Source organism: Aotus nancymaae, unplaced genomic scaffold (genome assembly GCF_030222135.1).
Source record: "Aotus nancymaae isolate 86718 unplaced genomic scaffold, 86718_ANA_hifiasm-v0.15.2.pri h1tg000033l, whole genome shotgun sequence".
In the NCBI taxonomy this organism is placed as follows: domain Eukaryota; kingdom Metazoa; phylum Chordata; class Mammalia; order Primates; family Aotidae; genus Aotus; species Aotus nancymaae.
In genome coordinates, this window is record NW_026988447.1 from 21,447,779 (window position 1) to 21,461,851 (window position 14,073).

The following is a 14,073-nucleotide window of genomic DNA, read 5'->3' on the forward strand; positions in this document are numbered from 1 at the left end:
TTCAAGCCAGCTCATGTAGAATTCTCATCTCTACCTTTACATCTCTACCTTCTTTCACCACAAATTACATGCCTTTAATCAAGAGGTCAAAACCCATGATGGCTAGATTTCAGGAAAGGTTTCACTGATACCACCTCTTGGGATCTCTGATATCTAAACTAATGTATCCAGGGATTATTACAGGAGCTCAAGTCAACTAACCTTTCCTGCCACTCCAGCCTCACTCCTTGAAATGAGTTTAGTGATACTTTATGACACAACCTACCACAGTTTGAGAGGTCAAAATGGCAAAATAACCAGTCACAAAGCTCTAACTACTCAAATATTTTAGCTTTCAAAATCCTAGAGAAAGATCTTGCAATAAAGTAGGACAAGTTATTCTTTATTTAGAAACATTTATAACAAAATAGTGTAAACTAAGATGGCAAGTCTTATTTTCACCTGTTTCTGTAACGATAGAGGCTTACAAAGCCTCTCATTTGTAGACAGACACTCATTAACCTATTAGCCCAGCAATTCTCCCACTGTGTTCAATGAACTCCTGGAGGCCCTGAGAACCTTTGGCAGGACTGTCAGGTCAAAACTGTCTTTGTAACACTAAAGCATTATTTGTCTTTCTCATTGTGTTCGCATACCCATTGATGGTTCAAAGCAATGGCAGGTGAAACTGCTAGAGTCTTGCCACGAATCAAGGCAGTGGCTCCAAGCTATGCTAGTTGTCCTTGCATTCTTCAAGTCAAACACCCACAGGACAGAAAATGTCAATTTCATTGAAGAATGTCCTTGATGAAGACAAAAATTATTAATTTAATTAAATCTAGACACCTGAATATAGGTTTCTAAAAACATTACTTGTGAGAAACGGAAAGTACACATAAAGCGTTCTGCATTTCAAAATACAATGGTTGTCTCAGGAAAGGCACTAGAGTGACCGAATGCAGCTGAACGCGCAGCTTTTATCGTAGAACACCATTTCTACTTGGAAAAAATAACTCAGACAGACAAACTGTACCTTTTCTGACTGACATGTTGGTTAGTTTTTTAATGAATGAAGTGATCCTGTCACTTCAAGGAAAATAACCTAGAGTTTTTGTTGCCAATGATAAAATCTGGACATTCAAGAGAAAACTAAAAATTTTAAAGATCCTAGATTTGCCACCATTAGTCCAACAATTTCCAAATACTTAAGTATTTTTTAATGAGTTTGGTGGTGACACTAATGAATATGGTTCTGATATTGTACAGTGAGGTATGTCGACATTTCAGATTTGCATAATTTAGTAAACCAATATTTTCCCAATAACCCATGTTAAAATTATTTCAAAACAGATTGTAATGCAGTAAAACCGGAACTGTTTACTGCTAGGTTTTGGATTCTATATTACAACTAACCTTTAAGAAACCATCACTTGTCAAGCCTTGGTGTGGTATCAAAGAGGAATATCCACAAATATCTAAAAAGGCTACTAAAATGCTCTCCTGATTTCCAGCTGTGTAACTAAGTAAACCTGAATTTTCTTCATACTTTAACTCAAAGAATATAACAACAGACTGAATGCAGAAGCATAACTGAGACTCTTGTGTTTTATCAAACCAGAAAATTCTTTTGTGTTTTTTTAAAATAAAGCTTTTTTTTTTTTTTTTTTTTTTTTTGAGACAGAGTCTCACTCTGTTGCCAGACTGGAGTGCGGTGGTACCATCTCGGCCTACTACAACCTCTGCCTCCCAGGTTCAAGTGATTCTCGTTCCTCAGCCTCCCAAGTAGCTGGGATTAAGGTACACGTCACCATGCCTGGCTAATTTTTTTATTTTTAGTAGAGACAGAGTTTCACCATGTTGGCCAGGCTGGTCTTGAACTCCTGACCTCAAGTGATCTGCCCACCTTGGCCTCTCAAAGTGCTGGGATCACAGGTACAAGCCACCACACACAAAAAATAAAGCTTTTTTTTTTTTTTTTTTTTTATGAAAAGTGTTATGTATGTTAACAAGTAAGGGATGTATCATTTTTTTTTTTACTAAATTAATAGATAGTTTAAATTTGGTTTTAATTTCCAATAGGTAAATATCAGTAGATAATTCATGTCAACAAAAACTCTTTGGTGTCCTCAATAATCTTTCAAAGTGTAAAGAGGTCCTGAGACCAGAAACTTTGAAAATCCCTCTATTAAAATATTAGAGATCCATGCAGTTAATAGCAGATCTGAAGAGTCAGAGGCGGAGGTGGGCGGATCACAAGGTCAAGAGACTGAGACCATCCTGGCCAACATGGTGAAACCCAGTCTCTACTAAAAATACAAAAATTAGCCTGGCATGGTGGCACATGCCTGTAGTCCTAGCTACTCAGGAGGCTGAGGTGGAAGTTGCAGTGAGCAAAGATCAGCCACTGCACTCCAGCCTGACGAAAGAGCGAGACTCTGTCTCAGAAAAAAAAAAAAAAAAAATCCACCTTCCATTTGTGGGGTTCTATACTGGGTCAGAGTTCTTGGTGTTAAGCAACAGAAATTAACTCTGGCTACTTTAAATTTTAAGAAAAAAATGTATTGGGAAGGTAGTTGCTAGCTCATAGAATCAGAAGGTGAGCAGGAGGAGCTAAGAATGCAAAGCACAGCCAAGGGCCAGTCACAGCCACAGGAAGTCTTTCGATGATGCCCTGTTCCTGGCATTATGATTGCTGAACAGAGCTGCTGCTGCTGGCACTGGTGTCCCTGTGCACTGTCTTCCACCCCACTGGCCTTTCAACTCCACAACGCGACCACGGTCACTGCCAATAATCTCTGATTGGCTGAACCTCATTTATATAGTCTCATCCCAGTCACCAGGGAGCTGGCGAAGATAACATCTGTTCCCTTCAGGTTCCAAAGTGGGAGGAGAGGGACTGCCTTTTACTTTTTCTTGGATACCCCCCAAATAGACAGAGGGTTTGAAATAATATCGGGCAAACAGAAGAGATAACTATCTAAATATTAACTTACGAAGAACTGAAGAAAAGGGAAGTAATTGATGTGTGTGATTTCTACATTTATCAGTCCTGTGTGAAATAAATAATAGTCACATCTGTAGTTTCCCATGATGTCTTTAGATGTTACGTATGTAACATACTCTTGTGGATTGCCCATTCTTCCCAAGGGAATACCATTGAGACATTCCTGGTTTCTTTTGTTGATTTAATTTTTAAAATACCCTCCTTGATAATATAACACAATCAAGTTATTGGTTATAATAGTTAAAATGTTACAAAGGAGGGCCATCCAGAATATTAAACAGTTTACAGAAAAATGTAAAAAGACTTTCTTTTTGCCAGGTCATCACAGTCAGAGCAAAGCTGAATTCTATTAGGTTGGTGCAAAACCAAGTGCAGTTTTTGTATTACTTTTGATTAATATCTAAACTTATTGGATAAGGATTATTTCCTGAGTTATGTGGGTAATTGTTTCAAACCATTTCCTTTGCTTTGGTTGGTGTGATGGTGAATTTTATGGGTCAACTTGGCTAGGCTATGATTCCCAGATGTTTGATCAAACACCAGTCTAGGCTGAGTACCAGACTAGCATCCCAACACTTTGGGAGGCTGAGGCAGGAGGATTGCTTGAAATCACGAGTTTGAGACCAGCCTGGACAACATAGCTAGAACCTATCTCTACAAAAGATTTTTTTTTTTAATTAGCCAAGTGTGGTGGCACACACCTATAGAACCATTTACTTGGGAGGCTGAGGTGGGAGGATAGCTTGAGCCCAGGAGTTTAAGACTGCAGTGAGCTATAATTCCAACACTGCACTTCAGCCCCTGGGGCAACAGAGCAAGACCTGTCTCAAAACAAACAAAAAAACAACAACAAAGAAACACCAGCCTAGATGCTGCTTTGAAAGAATATTTTTAGATGTGATTAACATTTACATCAGTAGACTTTAAGTAAAGCCTCCCAAGTAAATGGTACTATGGGTGTGTGCCACCACACTTGGCTAATTTTTAAAAAATTCTTTTGTAGCGATAGGATCTAGCTATGTTGTCCAGGCTGGTCTCAAACTCCTGGTTTAAGTAAAGCAGCTTACCCTCCACAATGTGGATGGAACTCACCTGATCCGTTGAAGACTTTAAGAGAACAAAAAGTGAGGTTTTCTGAGGAAGAAGAAATTCTGCCTCCAGACTGTCTTTGGACTCCAGCTGCACCATCTGCTCTTCCTTAGGTCTCCAGCTTGTTGGCCTGCCCTACAGATTTTGGACTTGCCGGAGTCCACAACTGCATGAACTAATTTCTTAAATCTCTCTCTTTATAAATATATATATTTATATATATTATATAAATATAAATTTATAAATATTTATATATACATCCTATCATATATTATATATATTTATATTATGTATTTATATATAATATATATATTTATAAAGTTATATAGTTATATAAAGTTTATAAAGTTAAATACATATATAAATATATATTTATAAATATATATTATAATATATATATTTATATATGTTATATAAATATAAATTTATAAATATTTATATATACATCCTATTGTTTTTGTTATTTGGAGAACCTGATTTGTAGTTGGGAAGTCTTGACTTGCCATGACTTTTTTTAACATGGAAAATTCATTGTAAGGATGGATTAACTGAAGAAAATGATTTCCCAAGAGAACTATCTAGTGCTGCCCTCTCCAATATAGTTGCCGCTAGCCACATGTGCCCTGTTAAGCACCTAAAATGCAACTATGCTAAATGTTGAAATGATATTTTGAATATACTGAGATAAATAAAATCGATTATTAATATTAATTTTAGGTTTTAAAAAACTTTTTCATAATGTGTCTACTAGAAAATGTAAAATTACATATGGCTTTCATTATATTTATGTTGAACAGTACTGGTCTAGCATAACTCCCAAAGTCTCCAACTTTAAAGCTCTACAAAGACCTCTTTGCTTTCCTCCCTGCAAGTGGTTGCAACCTAACCATTTTGGGCGCACACAATGACTCCTTCACCCTCACTGCAGTATTTGCGATGTGGCTGATGTAAGACCAAGGATGGGCATGGCCAATTAGGGAACAACTAGATAAAATTGTCAAGGAACACGGAAAACTGGAGCCAGGTGTCCGAGGAATGGCAAATGTGTACGGTGGCTGTCCTAACAGACAATGTGAGAATGATGACACTCGTCTATAGTTATAAACCATAACACTACTCTTGATCATGTGCAGATAAAACAACCCTGAAGAGAGCCATATTATTTGCTTATTTTACTGTCTTTATGTCTTCATCTGTAATGTGAAGATTTATTCTCTACCTAAAATTACTAAATGAATTTGAACTGGCTTGTTACACCCCATAGGTATAGTTTTATTGGCTTTGGGGTGAATGAAGCTATTCGGAATCATGAAGACATAACTCGAGTGAATGAGCTCGAGAATTTTTAAAACAGATTTCTCCACTTGGATGTTTCAGCTACATTCTCATACAACATCCAATTGTGGTAACATTTTTGGGTAGAATTAAGAACAGGGAGTTGTTTAGTGAACTCTAAGCTAATATAGGTATCAAGCATGTCCATTGCCTTCTTATGCAGCCTGAAGTAGAGAGGATGATGTATTCTTTCCTATTTTAAAATGTTGTGGTTCTGTTTTACTGGGGAAAAATTCCTAAAACATTCTAGAAATGTCTAACATGTACTAGGTTATTTTCCTTGTAATGCTTAAATTTTGTTATTGCATCATTTTCTTCACTTTTCTAATCCTTGAAGTAGAAACTTTTTCACACTAAGGTCAAGCAGAGTGATAGAGACTAGACCAAGTCTGGAAACGTGAGTTCTAGTTCCAGCTCTAGGAAATTACTGAGCTTTTCTGTGATTTGTATTTCTTATTCTGTTAAATGAGGAAGTCAACTACATGGTCTTTTGGGTCCCTTCCTCTTGCCTCTAATATTTGATGAGATTGGAAGGAATTCAAAAGACCAACTTTGAAAGTCTGCATCATAGAGTCTATCACGTAATTGAAAACCTTAGACAAATTGACTTTTGAAGTCCCTTTTAGTTCAATGATAACTTAAACCTTTTCTACTCAGGAAAATCAAACATATGCCATTTTTCACATTCACAGGTACGGCAGAGGATGTCTTAAGGCTTTATATTCATTAGGAGCGGAAGTACATGGTTCAGCTGTACAGATAAAATTTATTGATTTGAAATAACCACATTTTTCACTTCAGGTCAATTAGACTGTGTTTGCATGGATGCCATCTGGATTTTCCAGAAGGACCCAGAGAAAACATAGCTGGATACCAGACATCCTGCAAGACGAAATGCCTTAGGGGCTGGGCCCAGCAAAGTGTCTACCAGGAGTAGTTGACAAGCCCAGTTGGAGAGAGATTCTAAATCATTAATTATAAGCCATTGGGAATTAAAGGGTCAAAACTGGGCAAGTGGCAACAAAGGCTTTCAACCTGAAAACTGGTCATCATGTCAAAAGCCCCATTTGGAAGCAAGCCCTGGGATTATCAAGGAGAGAGCCACACAGGATGAGCGGCAATGGTGGTGGAGACAGAGGGTAGATCGCTTGGCTTAAAAACCCAGGGCTACATAAACACCCCTTACTCTTCTGCTTACCAATAAAGAAATAGAGAACAACCTTGCTTAACATAGTTTCTCAAATGTTCTGAAATTTAATGATTCTAGAAAGAGCTGAAATTTGTGACTAGAAGGTGTAAACAAGTGCAGAGAGTCACTACTGAGGTTTATCATCTTTATATAGGTATATAACACTTAGACTAAAATTGCCTGAAAGCTCAGGAATACTTATATCTTAATCCATTAAATTATCTTAACCCACTTCTTCCTGTGTCCATGATAAGCAGCTCTTTGGGGACACTTGAAAATCCTGTATCGACTAGAACTTAGACTCCACACAATGAATTTAGGAATGTAGCATCAGCCTTTTCTATAAACATCGAGGATTTGTGTAGTTTCATGTCAAAGACTTTACATTATTTTAACATTTCCTTGAATTTTGGTTTTACCTTAACTAATGAAAGTGAGGAAGGGTTGAGAATTTATCTATTTGGTGAATTAAGATGCTCTGTAGGTCAAGGAAATATAGTATGAGCGCTTCGTGGTGTTATTTCACAGTGTGAGAAAAGCATTTGTCTTTACACAACACTCAGAGGAAAAGGAGAGGCGTGTGAATCATGCAACTCTGCTGCAAAATAAATGGAAATTGGCAAGAAAAATTAAACATAAAAGTTCATATTAATTGCTTAATGTCAAGGTAAGCCTTTTTTTTTCCAATGAGGTGCTGCAGCAGTACAATATGTTTAAATAGTCTCATTAACATCACATCATAATAATAACCAGCAGTGTAGAAGAGAGACTGGAGACCATGTTAATAAAAACGTGAAGGTGGCATGATGCTGGAGGGATCATAAATGCAGAAAGAATTGAATTAAAATTCATAAAATCATGACAGATTGGAGCAAAGAATGAGATCAATAAAATGAGTTTAATAATGATAAATATAGAACAGTTATCAGAAGACAGTAATGATTCAATGTATAAATTAAATAGAGGGAATGTGTTAGGAAGTAATACAAGGAAAAATGATCATATATAGGGTGATTATTTAAAAAGACTTTATCAAAATAAATTGGGTACTCAGGGCTCGCATGAGCTCTTTGTTTGAGGCCTATTCCTTCACACATACATCCTCTCAGTTCAGACTTGGACTCGGTTCAGATTTCCCCTGTGGAGAAGGCCATGCAGACAAGGTGCTATGGTGCGGGGAGATGAAGGGTGGTGATACACAATGACTAGTTGGGAAGAAAAAAAAAATAGGGGCACCTGTGAGCTTACAGCTAGGGTGCACACCTGAGGAATGCTTATATCAGAAGAGGTAAGGCTGACACTGCCTCTCTCCTGTGTCTTTACAGAAGTTGCCACCTTGGCCTTACACGGCACGGGTCAGCAGTTTGTAAAGGAAATCTAATATGCTGAGTTATCTGTCTGACATTCTAAATGAAGACTTTCCAATGAAATTGCTTTGTCCGGTTTGGGTCCATTAATAATCAGCCAATTGACGAGAAATTCCCGGCTGACTCACTTTTCATCCTAACACTGTTTATTTAACTCAGTGATTTTCAAATCCACTTATATCTGATTCAGCAGAGAGCTGTTTTTCAAATTCTGATTCCTGGGCCACAAACCCAAACCTGAATCAGAAATGTTTAGGGATTGGGCCCATGCATTTTTTTTTTTTTTTTTTTTTTTTTGGTCTACGCAGATGATTCCAGTATGGCCAGTTTGGGAGCCAATTGAGCTGAAATTCATAACTTTCATTTAGTGTTCTTGGAAATGTAATTTGTGAGGCTGCTAAAGCATTGTATTAGATTTACATTTATCTTATATATGAATTGGGTAGAATTTTGAAAAATCTCCCTCTTGCTGTATTAAAAGTCTATGAGAGTGGTTAAATAAATTATTTGAATGAATAGAAATATCCACATAGGCACTATCTATTGATTAATTTACTGATTGATGAGGATAGGCAGTAATGATAAACAGCTGAAATATGGAGCGGAATTTATCACTTTCATCACCTTTAATGACTGTTGACTTCAATCACTTCACTCAGGGTGAAATGGACCTTAGAATTTACTGCTCGTTTCTTGAGTACTGAGATGCTGAATACTCAAGGATCTAGGGAACTGTAATAAATATAAAGTACTTTTCATAGGCTGATTTCTTACAGCTAGTTTCACTTAAAAGCTCTCATGAAACTGCAACCAAATATTGGCTTTAAAGTACCAAGAACTGATGAGGGAAAAAAAATCTGTGACAATGACACATAAAACTTAGGGCAAATCACTCTGACTTACGTGTAGCTCCATTACTCTTTCCACAAAATGAGGGTAATAGCAGTTGGGAACTCTCAGTTTCACAAGTTGAATTAATGGGGTAATAGCTATAAACTCACCTGAGCTATGCTGAGCCAAGAGCTCTTAGGAGAAAGATGTCCAATTAAATCGGTGGTACATTTTAAAGAAGAGATGTGAGAGTGTCAAAACTCATTATTAAGTATTTATAAGTCATTTTTTTTTTCTTATTTAGACAGGGTCTCGCTCTGTCACCCAGTCTGGAGTGCAGTGGTGCAATCATGGCTCACTGCAGCCTTGACCTCCCGGGCTCAAGTGATCCTCCCACCTCAGCCTCCCAAATAGCTGGCAACACAGGCATGCACTGCCATGCCCAACTAATTTTTAAGTTATCTATAGAGATGGGGTCTCCCTATGTTGCTTAGGCTATTCTCAAACTCCTGGGCTCAAGTGATCCTCCTGCCTTGGTATCCCAAACTGCTGGGATTACAAGTGTGAGCCACTGTGCCCAGCCATGTGCCATGCATTCTAAAAAGCCTTGTCTCATTATATTTAGTTTTCTGAAATCCTTATTAATAAAAACCCTGTTTTAGACATTCAGGGTCTTTTTGAAGTGGAAAACAGAACTTTGGGAGACTGAGGCGGGAGGATCACTTGAGCCACTGTACTCCAGCCTAGGTGACAGTGTGAGACCCTGTCTCAAAATATAAAATAAAATAAAATGGGAACTAAATTCGTCAGGGGAACATACATGATTTTATGTAACTTTCTGTTAAGAAACGTCTATAGGGATCGTGCCAGTTTGGCTAAAGCCGGACGAGCTAGTCTTGAGGTCCTTGGAGATGCAAAGTCCTTTTCTGAGATAAAAACCCTTTGACACTTTATTTACTTTTTTGAACGAATTGTATTATCTTGTTGAGAAGTGGGGCAAAGCTAAATCCAAGGGTCTTATTAGTGTTAGTAAAAGTGTATTCAGAAGGCAGTAGGTTCAAGGAACATTGGGCAAGTTAATTCACAGAAATAAAAGCAGGAGCAGAACCTTTCCTTGACCATTCTGGGCTAGAGTGAGGGAGATGAGACAGACAATAATTAATAAACACAATGCATTAGTAAAATGTGCTAAAATGGTAAGTGCTATGGTAAAAAATAAAGCGGAACAAGGGACGTTGGGTGTGTGTGTGTGTGTGTGTGAAGAAGTGAATTACAAATTCAATAAAGTGGTCTGTTTGAGCTTCACTGAGAAAGTGACATTTGAGCAAAGACTTAAGGAGGTGAGAGAGTTAGCCTGGTGAATACCTGGGAGAAGAGCACTCCAGGCAGAGGGAGCAGCCAGTGCAATGGCTCTCGGGTGGAAGTGTGGCTAGAGTGAACCAGGAATAGCAAGGCCAGTGTGATCAAAGAGAGTCAATGAAGGGAGGATAATAGGAAATGATGTCAGAGAAGTAGCAGGAACTAGGTGATATAGAACTTTGAAGACCACCGAAATGAGTTGGGCTTTTAATTCTGCATGAGAGTAAGCCATTGGAGTGAGCAGAGTGGAAGAGGAACATCTGGCTTAGATTTTAAAAGGATCCTGTTAGAGTTTCTGTATAAGAACAAACTAAACGGAAAAGAGTGGAGACCAGCTAGGAGGCTACTGGAAGCAATAGATGATAGTGGCTTGTACCAGGATGGTATGGAGGTGGGGATGTGTTAAATGGAAAGTTCAGATTCCTATTGAAGGTAGAACCAATAGATCTTCCTGACTAATTGAGTGGGATGCAAGAGAAAGAGAACAAGAAAATGATCGCTCTAAGTGTTTGTCCTGATCTACTGGAAGAAGGTGTTGCTATTAACTGGAATAGGGGAAGGCTGTGGGTAGAGCACATCTAGAGATGGGGAACATCAGGAACTCAGCTTGGGTCAAGTTGAGTTTGAATTGTCTATTGATCATCAAAGTGGAGATGTAGACTGTTATAGATTTCTGGAATTCAAAAGAAAGCTCTGGGCTGAACATATAACTTGGGAGTTCCTTGGCCTATATAGGTTAGGATTACCAGATAAAATGTAGCAAGGTAACAAAATTTGATTTTCAGATAAACAACAAATAATTTTTTAGGATAAATATGTCCCAAATATATCTTAGGTAATGGATTTAATTCCCTGATACAACTATTAGTAATTATTGTGATTATTGGTAATAATTAATACCAGTAATTATCCATCAACATAATTAATATTGTATATCACATGTAATATTTGGGATACTTTTTTTTTTCTTTTTTTATTTTGAGACAGAGTCTCGCTCCATCACCAGGAGCCAAGCGGGAGTGCAGTGGCACGATCTTGACTCACTGCAACCTCCGCCTCCCGAGTTCAAGCAATTCTCCTGTCTCAGCCTCCTGAGTAACTGGGACTACAGGCGCTCACCACACCCAGCTCATTTTTGTATTTTTAGTAGAGACAGGGTTTCACCATGTTGGCCAAGATGGTCTCGATCTCTTGACCTCGTGATCCGCCTGCCTCGGCCTCCCAAAGTGCTGGGATTACGGGCGTGAGCCACTGCGCCCGGCCTGGAATACTTTTATAGTAAAACATTTTTGGTTGCTTATCTGAAATTCAAGCTTCACTGGCCATCCTGTAGCTATATTTGCTAAACTGGGCAACTCTAACAGAGTTAGCATTTAAAGCAATGAGTAGATAATTACCAACGAAGTGAGTGAGATGAGGAATTAAAAAGGATCAATTGCTCAGCTATGGATCATGCCAACATTCAATGTCAACACTGATAATGGAGCAGCCAGGAACTAGGATAAAACTCCAGAAAGTGTGTTGTCCTAGAAGAAAAATAAAGAAGGTATATTGAAAAGGAGGGAGTAATCTCAAATGCCACTGATTGGTTGAGTAACATGGAGATTGAGAAATGACCACTGGATTTAGCAACATGAGCATGACTCAGCAAGAGCAGTTTCAATGACTGTGAACAAAGATAAAAATCTAATTGTGTGGCTTGAGGAAAGAACAGGAAGAGAAGACTTGGAGACAGTGAACATAAAACAACACTTTCAAGAAGTTCTTGCTGAAAAGAAAAGAGAGCTGATGGAAGAAGTGAGATCAAGAGAAGAGGAAAAAAGAAAAAAAAAAGATGGGGCCAATAATAGCCTGTTTCAGTTCTGTACTTTTCTCCAGACCAGTGGTTCTCAAATTTTACTTTCTTTAATTTTGTGTGTGTGTTTCATTTTATATTACTTTGTGCTATTTTTATTGTGGCAAGAATACTTACGAGCTCTACCCTCAGCAATTTTGTAAGTGTATAACACAGTGTTGTTAACTCTGGGCACAATGTTGTACAGCTAGAACTTACTCATCTTGCACAGTGAAATTTTATACCCATCAAACAGCAACTTCCCATATATCCCCTTCCTCCCAGTCTCTGGCAACCCCCATCCTACTCTACACTTCTAGGAGTTTGACTATTTTTGACAAATTATTTAAGTTGAATCATTCAGCATTTGTTCTTCTGCGCCTGCTTTATTTCACTTAGCATAATGTCCTCCAGGTTCATCCACGTTGTAGCTTATATCAGGATTTCCTTCTCTATTTAGAGAGCTAAATACTACTCCATTGTACGTATACGCTGCAAAGAAAAAGTGGTTCTAATACTTCAGTGTATGCCAGAAGGATTGTGATAACACAAATTGCTGTGTTCCAGCCTCAGAGTTTCTGATTTAGTAGGTCTGGGATGAGACCCAAAAACTCGAATTTCAAAAAAGTTCCTAGGATATAACTGATGCTGTCATTTAGGGACCACATTTTGAGAACCATCTAGACTTTGCCCTGCAAATAATGTGAACTCAAAAAACCTGCTGCCAATCATAAAACAGGATGAGATTAATGCCAAGACACTCAAAATACCCAACTTTCACATAAAGGGTCTCTTCTGGCTGGGATCTGGCCAAAATTTGACCCTCATTGTGAGTGAGAAGTATAAATATTATCCTGAAAAAAAAAAAAAAGTTAACACTCTTGCTTGAATATAACAAGACTATGAAAATTAACAGAAGCATTATATTAGAATTTCTAAAGTCATTTCCATTGAAATCAAGAATAAGAAAACCATGCTGCTTTTACTAGTATTATTTTCAACATTATTTGGAAAGTTTAGCTAATTAAACTGAAAGAAAAGAAAACAATTGGCATGTATATTGTACAAAAAAGGTAAAATTATGTATCTTTGCATATAATAGAGAACAGAGAAAGCCTAAGACTTAATAAGAAATACTACTACAATTAAAATAATTTAATAAAGTATCTCAAATCAAGATACATACAGTACATAAAAGTCGTTGGTCTTTCTCAATATGAGCAATAACTAGACACAGATATAAATTTATTTCTTAAATAACACATAAAAGCATTATATATTACTTAGGAATACATATAAAACCATTATATATTATTTAGGAATGCAAACATGCATTTAAAAAATGTTTAAGTATATAGGAATCATACACACTGGCTTCCAGAAACCAGTCACATCTCTAGAAAAGGGGAAGATGAAAGAATGCCATCATACTCTACAAATATGTCAAAATGTTAAAACCCAGTAAGTATGAGAGGAGGGTACGTGTTGCCTTGAATATTATGTTTTATACTTTTCTGTATATTTTAAATTAATAATCTATTTTGCACTTGAAATATCTTTTTTAAATCATGATAAAAATAACAGTAAGGGCTAAGAAATGTTTTTAATGGTTAAGTAAATTATCTATACAAAAAAAAAAAACTGTAAAGTCATGTTTAAAGACAAAAGACAAGATCTAAACAAGTGGAGAGACATGCCAGTACTCCAGAAAGGAGAGTGTTAATTTTAATTCTTAGAAAAATTAACATCTAACTATGATGCAATTCCTGTTAGAACCACATTGAATTATGTCGTGGTCCCTTTGGACTGCTGTAACAAAATACTATAGATTGGATAGCTACTAAATGACATAAATGTATTTTTCATAGTTCTGAAGGCTGGGAAGTTCAAGAACAAGGCGCAGGCAGATCAGTGTCAGGTGAGAGCCTATTTCATGGTTTATTTACGGTGCCTTCTTGCTGTGTCCTCAGTGGGGAAAGGGACAAACAAGCTCCCTTGGGCCTCTTTTATGAGAACACGAATCCTATTTATGGGAGCTCTGCCTTCACAAACTAGTTGCCTCCCAAAGGCACTACCTTTCAATACC